Genomic DNA, 12,830 nt, shown 5'->3' on the forward strand with positions numbered 1-12,830 from the left:
TTTGGCACATCCTGGCAAATTTCTGATTTAAAAATAAATAATAGTGTCAAATAAATTCCTAGGCAAAAGGAAAAGCTCAGTGCATTAATTTTGTAGTGATCCAGAAAGCAGAAATAAATAGTAAAATGGATTCTTTTTAATTGTAGATTCTCTTAATAAAGATCAAACCTTGAAGATTCCAATGGAGGACAAAAAAGAAAATACACTAAAATGAGAAATGAGAGCACAGAATAACTGAGAGAGAAGATTGAAAATGTAAGAGAGAATGCACACTGCCATGAGGAAAACTTGAAAATATTTGTATAATAAAAGTTTTTGAGGAGGTAAAATATTTTGGCAATGGAAGAGAAACAATGAGAATAAATATGAGAGGTTATTCAAGACTTGTTTTCAAAATATGGTTCTAATGAGATAATTCACTGGTATGTTCGGTTATATAATTATACAGACAGATAATCCCTATCCTACATCAACTGTTCAAAAATATTCAAAGCTATTCACTTCATGTCACGTTGCTAACAGAACAATGATATGTATTTGGGTTAAAGCCCCAAATACACCAACCTCACTTAAGAATACAGACCCAGAATTAATTAATTAATTAATTAATTAATAGAGCTACAGACTATTCCAGCTAACTAAAATCCAGCAGAGACAGGCAAAGTGCAGAGTGGATGCCTATGGCCCTTCAGGACATGCCTACCTCTTCCTCTGAAATGAAACTCCAAGTGGTTAAATGCCAGCCCACCATATTTTTATGAGCTGATCCCTATTTTTTTTTACCTTGGTTGATTATATCAGGATGGAGAGTAGATGCAAATTAGATTTCTCCCTTCAATATCAAACTGATGAGGCACATGGACTTAGAATTTGGGGCTGAAACGTTTTAGTAACAGCATTCTAGAAAGTAGGTCTCTCTCTCTAAGGTCCTTGCACTTTGACTATTGATCTTCCTTTGTGTTCTGCTCCTGGGGTTGTCCACAAGTCTGTTTACTGATCTTTGCTCTGAATCATGGTGGTCTGACCCCTGTGGACTGTCTCCCAAGCTTCCAAAATACTCTTTTGTATTTTGGGGGTTTAACCAATGGCACGCACAAAGTTAAGAATAGAGGGGATGGTAATGGGCAGACCAAGATATTTAGCCCTATCCTAACTTAATCTTCCTCCCTTCGATGACATTCTGAATAGTGGCTCTATCTCCTCCATGATTTCAGTTCCTATCAGGAAATTCCACCATGCTTCTGGCTTCCACTGGTGAACCTGGTTCCTGAGTTCTGAAAATATCTTTATTCTCTTTATTCCTCAAACAAACAGGGTAGTAATAGCGTCCTGTGGTTGCTAATATTGTGGTTACCACAATATCCAAAGTTCAATTCCTCAGATCTTCCATCACTGGTGTAACTAATTCTTTATCATTGATGTGTGAATTTGAATTTTGTAAGCAACAGGTAGTAATAGATGTAAGATCTTTGAAACTTCTAGTATAATGATGTATTCCAAAGGCCATGAGTTGTTTTATTATGGACTCCTAAAGAATACACACACACACACACACACACTCTAACTTAAATAAATTTAAGGAAATATATATATTTTATTCTGTGTTCTACTTAAATTTCAAATGGTTTGAATTTAGCATTCTCTGTCAATGTCAGAAGGCAAAGAGTCCCTAACTGCAGGTAAGCTCCAAAAACCATCAGGTAACTCTGAATTCACTGTGATAACATTAATGACACACTTGTAAAACAAGGGTGTTTGATTAAGAAGCTTATAAAATCTCATTAATAGTTGGAGTAGATTGAATGGGAAGCAGACAGGATAAAAGGTGGGGGAAAGAGAGATTTCTAATTTCCTGAGCAATTTTCCTTAAATATTTGGACCCAACATTATCAAACATATTTTTCATATTTCCTGATTGTTGTCATAGGGTCTACTGTGACTTACTTTATAGATTTCTATATTTGTTATGAACTCTGAACATTCACTATTACTATGTTGGAAGTAATAGATTTTTCAATTTAAATTAATTTAAGGAAATATATTTGACACTTGCTAAACTTGCTATGGAATCAAAGTGATTCAGTTGGAAAAAAGAAATCCCTTTATTTATTATGGGTATAATTTCTGCAATGCCATTCTTTTGGTGGTGATTTGCTTTCATAATTTCTTCATATTTTTCATGACTAAGCTCAAAAATCAGCTACTCTTAGTAGCTACTCTTTACCCTCCCATTGTTTATAAAAGTAATGTTTTCCTCTCAAAATGACCAGAGTATTTTAATATTACCTCTGCCAACAGAATGACTACCAACTCTGCTGTGATTGTTGCTCCTGATCATTTCTCATCGAGGATTTTTTTTTAACTTGATCTTGACACATACCCTCTTTCAATCCTCAACTCCTCTCTATGAAGCTTTAATGTTCTCATTTTAGACATTAGGAAACTGAGTCATGAGACGATATGTCTGTCTCACTAAAGTCATAATATTTTCATTGCACCTTTCTGCTTCCCACAGGTATTCATTCAAATACTTCATTATGCATTTATTTATTCATTCATTTATCACAATATGTTTATCTATAACTACTCTGCTTTGCCTCCTGTCACTCTTCCTGTGTTTTCCTCTGAGTACACTGTTCTATTGGCTTACCCTAGAATAGTCCATCACATTCCCATTTCTGGGTCTTTGCACATGCTCTTTCCACCTCTAAGATCCTCCACGACTTTGACCTTCTTATATTAACCTTTACCTTTCTCTGCTTTTTTTATGGGTTCTCTTTACTCACCTGATGCTATTATAAACAGTCATTCCTCTAGGAAATACTAGACGCCTGCTACATACCAGGAACTCATGATAGACTAACTAGAGATAGAACATAAAGGTGGGCATGGCCCTGCCCACATGGAGCTTACATTCATCATGGAATACCATGTAGTATGAGAAGTGTTATAATAAAAGGAAGGTCATAAGGCTGTGTGGGAAGGCAGAATGGAGGCTAAATCCATAAATGTGGAGAAGTTTCAGTGATGGATCAAATAATTCACCTGGAAGAGGAGGAGGTCATGAAATACTAATACAGAAGCAGGAAAGTAGGGGACAGAGAAGGAAGCCAGGAAATGGTCATCATTGAGAAAGTCATGACTACAAGCAAATAGAGAGCTTTATCCTCTGAAAAAGTCCTAAGAGATGATAGATGCACATCAGAGTCATTTCACTGGTGGGAAGAAAGATATGGAGTTATTATACATCATTATAATTAGGAATTTGTTGAGGGCAACTTCCAGGGGCAGGTGGAGAGAAGGTTAATTTCTGAGCATTTCGAGTGTGTTCCACTTGTGAGCTAAGTAGGGGCTGAGGGCAAAAGAAAGCCCTCAGGCAAAGAGTCACAGGTGCTTGCAGTTAGGAGCCCCTTGATTTGGTCATGCATGAAAATGGTGAGTGCCAGAGTATATGGGAGGGGTATTAACTACCTCTGCTGCTGAGTCTTACAATCAAAAACATTCACCACTGTGCATGTAAAATGTATGTGACAATAAAATGGTACGACTAGTTTGGGTAACCACTGGGCATTATCCAGTAAAATTGAAGACATGCATATACATGACCTGCATTCAACTCTCCTTTATTTAACCAAAACAAGTTAGTTTGTATGAAACAGAAAAAAAAATGTTTGAATATCCCCATAAGTGCAATATCCCCAAACCAGAAAAAGTGCAAAAGTTCACCAAGAGTAGAATGAAGACATAAACTGTGTTCACAAAACACACTAAAACACATAAATACATCAGACCTAGAAGCAAGAGGACCCACCTGAGAAAGTAGAATCGGTATCACTACAAAAAGCAGAGAAAGAAAGGGAGAAAATCCCAAACATCTTCAATTTGTCACCTGATTATATCTCTAAGAGTAATACATCCACAAAATAAAAGCCAGCAGTCATGAAAAGGCAGCACTTTGATACAGTAGGGAGTTCTTGAAGATGAGAAATCAAACTGTCTAATCAAAAGTCACTGGAAACAATGAAGATCAGGTTAGATATTGCAGAAAACCAAATAAATTGGAAGAAATCTTGGGATATTTTCCTATAACATAAAGGGAAGGATTAAGAAACAGAAATCAGAAAAGAAAAAAATAATTCTGAATAGCATAAATAATGAACAAGAATTATTTCTCAGACATTCAGATCATTCCATTTCTCAAATCAAATAGTCACAACAGGTGGATTATTTTTGTCTCTTCAAAAAAAAAATTTATGTAAAATTTCATACATCTTCAATGTGAAGGAAAGGAAATGCAAATACATTCCAAAACATTTGAAATGAAAGAATTTATGTTTGCAAAGCCCACTCTTTGCCTGTGATGAATTATTTTATCAGTCTACTCAGATGTTCACATACCCATTAAATCTCAAATGTAAATGCATACCTTGTTCAGAGACAGACTTCTTAAGTAGGACATGAAAATGTTCTTGCCCCTGAGGAAAAAAATCCCCCAAAGAAATTACAACAGCATAGACAGTAGTTATAACTACTATTATAAAATTTTGTAGAATTTTATATGAATGGAATCATAAATGTGTTTTCTCTTTCATCTGTTTTCATTCAGCAAAATGGCATTGGGATTCATAGAGGTGGTTTTATATATCTTGAGTTTAATCCTTTATTGCTGAATAGTATGCCATTCTAGATTAAATACTTAAATAATTCTAACTTTTTTAAAAAAGTATCATGAAACAGCAGGTAAACAAAAGCCAATAGTGAAGAATTGTATATTCTGATAAAATTAAAAATATAGTATCACAGCAAATACCAGGCTTATAATAGGAATTTAATAAATACTTACTAAATGAATTTTAAAAATTTCCCTCTAAGAAACATGCACATTAGAGTCATGAACATGGAATCCCCTGAGCCCTTTCAGAAATCTGAATAGCCTCAAGGAATTTATGTCCAAACCATTTCTCTCTTTCATTAGTAAAGACCTGGCTACACTAAGCAAACTGATTTAATCAGTGGCCACCTAAGTTGATGAATCTAATCACAATGAAATAAGAGCTATAGCATCCTCTGCTAGAGTTTTGCTCTCAGTTCCATTAATAAACATTCTTTCCCTGCTATTTGCCTATCAAGAGTGTGTTTGTTCAATTAAGTTGCATTTGCCTCTTCCGTATAATAATATGTATGAATATACCACAATGAAACCCACTGTTCTATATAACTAATATTCACCAATACAAAAAAAAACTTGCAAACAAATTAACTAGAATCCATTAAGGCCCACTGTGTGCAGGCAATTTACATATATCATGTCATTCAAGAAAGTATATTTACTTCATCTCATCTATTTGGAGTGAATAAATAATTGAGTTAATTTATAAAAATCCCATTTCTAAGAAATTACTCAGGAATGTATACATTAGAAAGTAGATGGTGACTATTATTATTATTATTTTCATTTTTACTATTACTCAGAATATTCATTATCTATTTCTGCATAACCATATTATCACAAACTGAGCAGCTTAAGACAATGATTACCTAGAATCTAAGTTTCTGATGGTTAGAAATCCATGGCTTAACTTGGTCCTCTGCAAGTTTACAATCAGCTTGGCAGCTGGGGCTGTGTTCTCATCTCAGGTGTGACTGGGGAAGGATGTGCTTTTAGGCTCACCTGTTGTTGGATTTCAGTTGCCTGTGGGCTATGTGAAGGCATCATTTTCTTGCTGGCTATTGGCCAACGGCTGGCCTCAGTTCTTTGACGTGTGCAGCTTTCTCCAATAACTGCCAATTTCATCAAGCCCAGAAAGGAAGTGAGTTAACAAGAGTCAGCTAACAAGAAAGAACACAATACAATCTAATGTAACAAAATCATAGAAGTGACAAACCATCATCTTTGCCATATTTTTTAAGTAGTTAAACATAATACCTTTATTTTTATTTATTTTTATGTGGTGCTGAGGATCCAACCCAGGGCCTCACACCTGCTAGATGAGTACTCTACTGCTGAGCCACAACCCCAGCCCATCTATATTCTATTGGTCTGTAGCAAATCACAATTTCTGCCTACACTTAAGGAAAGAGAATCACAGATGAGCAAGGATGGCAAGGGATAGGGCTAATTGGACCCATCTTTAGAGTCTGTTTGCCACACTCAGTATGTGATGGATACTCACCAACCACCATATTTACCCTTCTAAAGATAGTACCTAATGGAACACAGAGAGAAGAAATCCACTCAACACAGCTGGCTATTATGAACATTTCCAAAGACAGAGTGTATCCCTGAATGACCTCACTTTGAAAGCTCCTCACAAGTCCTGACGACTCTACATGAAGGTATAATTCACCCAGGGCTGTAGGACTGACAACAGCATCTCTGATATTTAAGGTTTATATCTTGAGATACTTTTGAGATACAGTGTCATTTCATTGATTTTCACAATAGCTATGCACAGTACATAAGGTGATAAGTATTAATCCAAAAGATTAATAAACAGGATAAAGTAACTGGCTTAACATCACACAGCTACCTGAGTCTCTGGGTGGGGATTGCCCTTTTCTGAGAAAATTCTCCAACCAAAGGACTCAACTCCTCCCCAGGGCAGCCAGCATCCAACAACTGGTCTATACAAGGGGTACAAAGGCTTCAAATAATATATATTATTAGACAAGAAATTGCCAGATAAAAGTATAAGAACTCTTTTCAACTATGTAAGTATATGACTGGAAAAGTATATACATTTTTCCATTTAGAGAAATTGCCCACGGTAATGGTCTTGAGATTTTTCTTACCTGCTGGGACTTGCTATCATCTTTATGGTGTTGTAAAAGTAAAATAGGTACAGGAAATGTAAACTAGCTATGAACATTTTTTAATTGGCAGATTTCTGCAAAACCAGATGGTCATTTGCACAGGACTCTCCTCATCTCACAAGTAAAATGTTCTGATCTGTTTTTATTATTTTGTTTATTTATTCATTCATTCACTCCCACACTCATTCATTAATTTATTTACTTTTGGTCAGTTTTTTTAATAATTTCTAACTGCTCTAAAATCAATACTTTCCCCTACATACCATATATTGCATCCATGAGTAAATGCATCTGCTTCCTAGAGCCTTGGTTTTCTTGTCTATAAAATGAGAGTCACACTATCTAATAGAGGCACTGCAAAGAGTTAATAGATAGAAAGCACCCAGTATAAATATTATAGCAACAAAATAATGCCTATTTTTATTTCTCCTTTTCAAAACCTCAACCATAGAATAAAATTTTAATGACTGCAGTTACTTCTTAATAATTCAGTCTCATTTGTATAGAATAATAAGTTTATGCTGTCCTGGACAATTATCAGTGGCTTTTTCTGTTTTATTCCAAAATTCCCTGATTTCAATGATAAAATATAGAGAAACTCCACCAATGATCTAGGTAGAGAACTTTCCACAGGTATGTTTCACACTTAAATTATTATGACTATTTAGGTGGGGCAGTTTGTAGAAAATCAAGATATAAGTAGAGGAAAAGCATATTGTCCAATAACTTTCCTTGCTCCAGGTGACAAGTCAGTGGCCACTGGGGATTTTTCTATTATTTCTGAGAAAGGATAACACATAGAGTAAGAGGAGATGAGAAAGATCAAGAAATTTTGGAGAAGACATCTATTAGGGGAAGACATGATAAACCCTTTTAAAAATATTTTTTTCTTACACTCTATTTTTATCTTATGCATGCTAACAGTCTCTCCCAAGTGCTTATTAGTAATGAGTGGAACTCTCATACTCAGTAATATTTTGACACCTTTGCAATGAGTTTTGAGCTTTATGGTGTGAAAGGAAAAGCAAATTAGGATAAACAAGACCTTATTCCGAATTATTTTGGTATATACTTCAAGTATTCTTGAACTTATTATCTAATAAATTGATGAAATTTCCAAAGGGATTGAAATAAAAACAAAAACAATTATATTTGAATTATGGAGAACAGACTCCAAAATGAAGACACAGAATCAAGCCATGAACCATAGAAGGAAAAAAAAAATGCTTTAGGTCAAAATGTAAAAGTTCACACCTCAAAAGAAAAAAAGGGGGAACTAAGAAATCATTTCTCCTCCTTATGAGAAAGAATAACAATCACACCACACAGAAAACTGGGAATTTATCTGATCTATAGATGGACAGATGCATCTTCATTAAAGTTCATCTGTCTTGGGGAGTAGAGCCTGGAGGAGTAGAAGGGATTCCCTGTCCTTCTCTTTCCTTTCTTTTTCTTTTCTGATCTAATTTTTTCTTTCTGTCCCTCCCCTTCACTCTCCATTACTTTTATTCCCTTCCCTCTCCTTTTAATTTTCTTTAAACATCAAGTTAAGGAATCAGTCAGTCTGTATGAGAATCATAAATAGAGCCAAAGAAAACTGTACCTGTACTGATTTATAATACAGCCTGAAACAAATCCCCAAACCAAGAAACCTTACTCTTGAGGACCATGGGATTTCAGATGAGCTTTCAAGAGAATCTATAAAATCTATCCCTAATAAGAAAGAGTCCAGATGTGTTAGTCAACTCTTCATCACTGTATTAAAAAGAGAGAGAGAGAGAGAGAGAGAGAGAGAGAGAGAGAGAGAGAGAGAGAGAGAGAGAACATTTTCAAGGAGAAGAGCTTCTTGTGGCTCGTGGTTTCAGAGGTTTCAGTCCATGGTCGCTTGGCCCAGTTTCTTTAGGCCCTTGGCAAGGTAATGCATAATAGCAGAAGGAGGCGGAGATAGAGGAAAGCTGTACACCTCATGGCAGCAGAGGAGCAAAGAGGGAAAGGGTTCAAGGACAAGACATACAGTCAAGGACAGGCCCCCAGTGACCTACTTCTGCAACTAAGCCCCTCCTCCCAAAGAACCACCAGCTGGAGACAAACCTTTAACACATGAACCTTTGTGGGACATACCATATCCAAACTCTAATACTAGATAAGTAGCACTTGGCTCTTTTAAGGGGTGTGTGAAGGGTGAGCAGATGTTGAAGAAGAGTCAGCTAAAATTATTTGATTTCTACTTATTCCCTAACTAAACCTGTTCCATCCTTTCCCTTTGTGATGATAATAAAAAAGTATTTATTATCTCTCAGCAAAAGCAAAAACAAAACAATAAACAAAAAAAAAAAAGTATGAGGTGGAGGCTTCCTGATATGTTCCTTACAAGTAGAAGACGTCTGAAACTACAAGTAACCGGTTCTTGATTTCAAGGGGAGGGTGGCATGTGACTGCTAGACAACTTCACCTTGGAGCATTTTAATTAGATGAATCCTGCATAAATGATAGACGACTTCCTGACAGACCACTTGACTCACAAATATGGGATTCTTAGGACATCAATGGAATTATGGGAAAGCACATGTCTGTTGTATAGAAGGGTAATATTACCATGGTACTACTGTTAACATTTTATATACATTGATTTGTTTTACCCACTTCCCTTGGGATGGGTGAAATTATTATCCCACTTTATAGATGAGCCAACTGAGCTCCAACAGTTGAAATAACTTGCCTGAGGTTATATAAGCTCATAAGTGGGAGAGCAGGAATTTGAGCTCAGGCAGTCTATTTTCAAGGTACATTTCCCCCATCTTATATTCTGCCTGTACATCTGTCCCACGTACAATTAATTGCACAAAACTTGGCACTATGTATACTCCCAGGGCTATTTGAAGAAATGCTGCCATTTTCTTTCTGCTTTTGATGATAGAAGATGGCCACCTTGAAACTAAACATCTAGGGTACTTGGTACATAGAAGAATAAAGTGAGTCTTTGTGTATAAGGTAAGAAAGATGATTGAGTTTGAAATTTTAAATAACATTTGGATAAGGGTGTGATAGCCTGACATTTAATTTCGCTTCTGATGGAAGATTATAGTGCTCACTACAGACATATAAAAACGGAGGGCAGAATACAAGTTTGAGTGTAGGCAATTCCTATTTCGAGATGGATTGAGATCTGCAGTCAGTATCATATCCAATTTATGAAAACAATCTTTCAGTTATATTTTGAACATCCTAGTGAAAAGAATCAAAAAGAGAATGCTCAGTTCAGGCATTTGATTTTTACTAGATCAGAATAAATGTCACTGCAGTTTGTATCCATTTTATTGATAACAGCTATGCCTACTTGTTTAGTTCTTCAATTCTTCATTCACTTGAGTTTTGACACAAAGCTTGAGATGGAACAAGTGTTTAATTAGCTTTGATATAAAATTCACACAAGATGAGACTTTCTAGAATGTCATTTTTTTTCAGTGTCTATCCACAATTTAAGCACAATTAGTACACTTGACAAGACTCACAAACTTGATTTTTAATCACTTTGGGCCAAGTTTCAAGGTCTTGGTGAAGCCTAATGCCAAGTTCCTCTTACCCAGTGTCTTAGGTCATATTACAAAGCTACCCAAAGTTTTGGTATCTAGGCTCCTCCCATCCCACCCCCAAAGCAAATAGCTGTGAAAAAGCATCAGCTCTTGAGAGGTGGGACTGACATTCCCTCCCAGGTGTCAGGGAACCAGCACCTCTGAGCCACTTATGATTTATAAGGGTAATGGAAGAGGAATTCTGTAACAATGATGAGTGGATTTTCACAACCCCCTTTGAAAGGGTGATCATATTGATTCTGTTCTTGTGAGATCAGATACAAAAACATCCAGCTTCTCCACAATTTGCAACTCAACAAAATTTCATTTTAGGAAGACAATATCAAATTCAATTAGAAACTCAGAGCTCTGATGGATCAATGAGATCATGAACAATTAGCCCTAATTGGTACTTCTCCGGAGGTACATTCTTCACCTGCAGTCAAGGGCTCCTCAGAGAGGTGTAAAATTCTTTCTTGACTTTGAAAACATCAAAGCAATTTCTTCTAACCTGAGTTTTATAGCCAGTCCCAACCTGGTGGCCAAAACTTCAACACCAATAAAAATTAAGAATTATTTTTAGAAATAAAGAAAAGAAAGAAATCCCATCTAAAAGAGCACATGGTGATGCTGAACATGATATCTAACCACATTTAACCTGGAAAGTGTAAGTCTCACTGCTAAATGTCCACCAAGAAATATCGAGCTTGCAACTCAGTTTGCAATGATGATTTTGTAGGCAATTCAAGCAACCATGGGGAATAACTAAATACAGCATTTTAATCATCAAAAACATCAGATTCCCCTAGTAACCCCCCCCAAAAAAAAAATTCACACTTCAGGGACATAATTTGCAAAGATAATTTTAGAAAGAAAATTGTTGGTAATGCCTTGCCCCTTACAGCTGGAGCAGAAATATAGCTTTATGTATGGCCCTTTTAGACAATCAGACATCTAAGACTCTTTAAGAAATAATTGGAAGAGACAGAAACATTTTTAAAGAGCCACACATAATTGAGAAAGATCAAAGTGATAAACTGAAGTCCATTTAGTAAGCAAAATGACAAGTAAAGAAGTTGTCGTATGACCCAGGATTCAGATTCAGGTTTTAGACTCAGATAAATATCTAGGCAGGACCTAAACACTCTTTAATTCAACCACACTGAGACTTGGTGTTTGCATCTGTCAATGAAGAAGTTGTTAGAGGGATCTTGAATGGCCCCTCCAAATCAAAGAGACTGATGTTAGGGCATTAGAAAGCACTATAGGAGGTTTACCTAAGGCCAAGTTTTCTAAAAGGCCTCTTCCTTGTACTGCCAGAAACAAAATATGAAATTGAATGTTTCTATTTTTATGCTAAAATGGAAACAGAGGTGGGAAGGATACAAGGAATCCATCACGCAAAAGAAACAGTTTTTGTTTTAAATTTCAAACCCAATAGAAATTCTAGCCCTCCAAGGATATTATGAGGCTGTAACCTTAGCCCTCTACTTACCTGACCTTTAGCAGCAGGGAATAAGCAGCAGCAAATAGGCCTTGGAAGTCTACTTCCTAAATCAGTCTCATTCCCTCCAACTTCTGCCCTTTCTGTGAATTATTACACCACCTGGCACCAGGAATATTATTGACTCTGGAGCAGAGAGCTTAATTTTGCAATAAATTTTACAGATTGCTAACTGAAAAACAAGAACAAAAACGAACTACTAGGTAGTTGAAACCGCTGACTCTCGCTGCTCCTTCCTGCCCCTGGGTAATTTATGGCAGCAGAGCTGGGCTCCCACACTGCGGCTGCCACTTTGGCGAGGCTGCTCTGCTCACCACGCGTGGGGCAGCAGGCCAAGAAGGAAGCCACGCTGCCTTGTCACTGGATTTCAGACCACACTGCGCATGCTGGAATTCCCACAAACACCCCTGCAGTCTCGGCTCCTGGAACAGCAGGGGTTAAGAGTCCATGGGAAACTTGGGCATATTCATGATGTTTGGTGGAGAAGAGAGAGAGAAATGCTTTGCAATATTCATTCTATCTTGTCTTTTTCATTTAAGATACATTTGTGGAACTTTTATTGTATGATAAGCACTGGCTTAATGTGCAGGAGCTAAAAGGAAAAAAAAAATGTTGAAGACATGATATGTAATTGCATCAGTTGTTGGTGTAACAAACCAGACCCAAACTTAATGCATGTGAATTCAGCTATTGAGTAAGCTAGGGGCTGACGAGTCTGGGATGGCTTTATTAGGATGATCTGGTTCTGTGCCAGGTAACCTCTCTTCCTCCAGCAGATTAGCCCAGACACGTCTGCTGATGGTGGCAGGAGTCTTTAAAAAGTTGAAATGTACCAGCACTTTGAAGCTTCTGCTGAAATCAAGTTTGCTACCATTTCATTGGCCAAACTTCACACATAGTCAAGCCCAAGTCCAAAAGGACATTGCTGAAAGGAATGGATA

The 12,830-nt window shown here is 36.6% G+C and overlaps 1 long non-coding RNA gene across 1 annotated transcript; it reads right to left on the reverse strand.

Annotated features, from left to right (window-relative positions):
* Nucleotides 1–4,441: 4,441 nt before the first annotated feature.
* LOC113180654 (uncharacterized) lies at nt 4,442–12,095 on the reverse strand. The gene is made up of 3 exons (XR_003300496.1): nt 11,881–12,095; nt 5,672–5,781; nt 4,442–4,475 (listed from the first exon to the last, which is right to left on the reverse strand). It is a non-coding gene; the product is annotated as an uncharacterized LOC113180654 (long non-coding RNA).
* Between the last annotated feature and the right edge of the window lie 735 nt (nt 12,096–12,830).

The sequence above is a fragment of the Urocitellus parryii genome, chromosome 6, assembly GCF_045843805.1.
Source record: "Urocitellus parryii isolate mUroPar1 chromosome 6, mUroPar1.hap1, whole genome shotgun sequence".
Lineage (NCBI taxonomy): Eukaryota > Metazoa > Chordata > Mammalia > Rodentia > Sciuridae > Urocitellus > Urocitellus parryii.